Raw genomic sequence first — 2419 nt, forward strand, 5'->3', positions numbered from 1 at the left:
AACTAACTGAGCTATAGACCAAACTCATAACTTGAATATTTCTACTATTAAAATGTAGAGAGCCAAAGGATAAAGTTTCATCTATCAACTTCTTAAATGCAAAATATCATGTAATGATGAATAGAAGAAGGGAACAACACAAATTTTTATGGTTTCTGCTTTCTGTTCAAATAAGATAAACTATTACAAAAACCTAGGAGCATTTGGGTTGAACCAGAAAACCCTAAAATCTTAAAACTAATAAAACTTCAAACTTATAGCTCTGATGACTGCATACAACAATGCTTGGAGCAATCACTACTTCATAGGTAAAATCAATAAAAACTTATAGAATGACAAAAGGGTTCAACACATACTGAAGCTTACTTCTACCTTTTGAACTTTGACTTGATCTACTGATCAGTTTTCTTCTCTAGTCTGTAACTGATCCAACTCTTCTACTCTTCTCTCTTCAAGTGATCTACTAGTTGAATGAATCAAATTCATTCCTTTTATCTTTTGACAAAAATGTTTTCCCTCTCATTTTAAATTTGAACTCATCTACCCACATTCAATGTTTCTGACTATTGTGTAGCTTGTTAAGGTGGTAGGTGGGCATTTGGCTCAAGGGGCAACTAACCTACTGCATTAAATATTTCAACAAGCAATACCAGTCTCATCATATACCATATAAGCTCTCCCTTGGCTATCACAAAAATCAACACCTCCTAATATTGAGCCTAAAACATGGATTGATTGTAACAAAGCTCACAGTTACGCCCAAATTTGAAAGTGTGAAGATTTGAAACAAATTCTATACTGAAAGGCATGACCCCATGGAATTTCTTATTTTATAGGTCTACATATCGAAGTCCCTCAATTTTGGAAAGAAAAGTAAGAACAGTGCCATTCAATTGATTATTGCTAAGAGCTAGGTATGTCAGCAATGTAAGATTCTTTAGTCCCACTAGAATATTCCCTATAAGTCTATTTGAACTTAGATCCAATGACTCCAACTCACTAAAAGAGGACACAGTAGGAGGAATGACCCCCTCTACGATGCTCTGAAACAAGAATGAAAAAAATAATTATGAGTGTTTGGCTACAAAATAATTCAAGGAAACTAAATATAACATTTATATATTAGACATTAATCTTATCCACAAATATAAATATCCATAACTAAGATATTTCTAGTGCTCTAAGGATTTTTGGCCATGATTTTGGCAGGCTACCACTGATATTGATATTTAAAATTATGAGTTGCTCAAGCTTACTCATATTACAAATGATTTCTTCCAAACTACTGACACTTCCATTTACCAATACCTTCTTTACAATATACTCCTTCAAACTATGGAGCTTATTGAGCCAGGTACTAGAAAGGGTAGGTCGATCTATTTGGTCCATTGTGTAGCCTAAGCCATTGATGTAGGAAAAAATAGAGAGAGATTGTAACAATGTAGTTGGGAGAGGTGTGATTATCACAGGGCATTCTTTAAGAAAAAAAAAACTATAAGGTGGTCAAGCTCTCTAAGGTGGTACTAGAGAGGACAATAATGGGGAAGCAATATTACAACTCTAGGAATATGAGATTCTTGAGAGGGCCTGGATTGCTATCACATATTAAATGTTGTTGACAATCTATATTTCATGGATCGTCTGATACAGTTATACAAAGCAAATGTAATTCTTTCACCTGATCTAGATCAAGGGTACCATTGGTTACACTAGGATTGTTGGGGATTGTTGGTTCATTAGAGATTTTTTGGCTATGGACTACTAAAAATAGGAGGAGGTATCCAATCAATAGGGAGGGGATATGAGAGAGAAACTTCACCATCTCCAATTCAAATTCAAATTTGACAAAAAACCACAAAACCTAGTTAAGTCATCTTCAAAACAAATGAACACATTTGTTTAAAACATGTTACTTTAGGGCTTTGAAATTCTTAATTTTTATTAATTTTTATGAATAACTAAGAGTAAAGTTCAAAATTTAAAGACAAAAAATATAATTACATTAATTCAAAATTAATTTAAATTTCTAATCAATTTCTACTTTTTATGATGGATACACAAATATAACTCAATTAACAACCTAATTTACTAAAATAAAAAAAAATCAATGAAAATCTAAGCTTAAAAACTAATCCATACAAATCTAAAACTAATCCACATTTTCTAGTCACGTTAAATTGTTGTTTTAATATTTGATTAGTAAGTTAAATTCCAAATTATCTAATTATACCAAAGTTACAAACATGGACATGATAATATAAATAGGTTAAAGGTTTAATAAAATTAAAGTGAAAAGTGAGTATTTTGTCATCAATGTTAGTCATGTTTCATGAACACATATGAATATGATAGTAAATAATTCCTTCAACTTTCAATTTATCTTTATTTGAAGAGTTTAGATAAATGTAAAAAATAGAAA

General features: G+C 31.1%; 1 pseudogene; it reads right to left on the bottom strand.

The window, feature by feature from the left end:
* Positions 1-636: 636 nt before the first annotated feature.
* LOC149566875 (receptor-like protein 51) lies at positions 637-1822 on the bottom strand (annotated as a pseudogene).
* Positions 1823-2419: the final 597 nt, after the last annotated feature.

The sequence above is a fragment of the Cupressus sempervirens genome, chromosome 3 (assembly GCF_028749045.1).
Source record: "Cupressus sempervirens isolate cs-2001-9-10 chromosome 3, ASM2874904v1, whole genome shotgun sequence".
Taxonomy (NCBI): domain Eukaryota; kingdom Viridiplantae; phylum Streptophyta; class Pinopsida; order Cupressales; family Cupressaceae; genus Cupressus; species Cupressus sempervirens.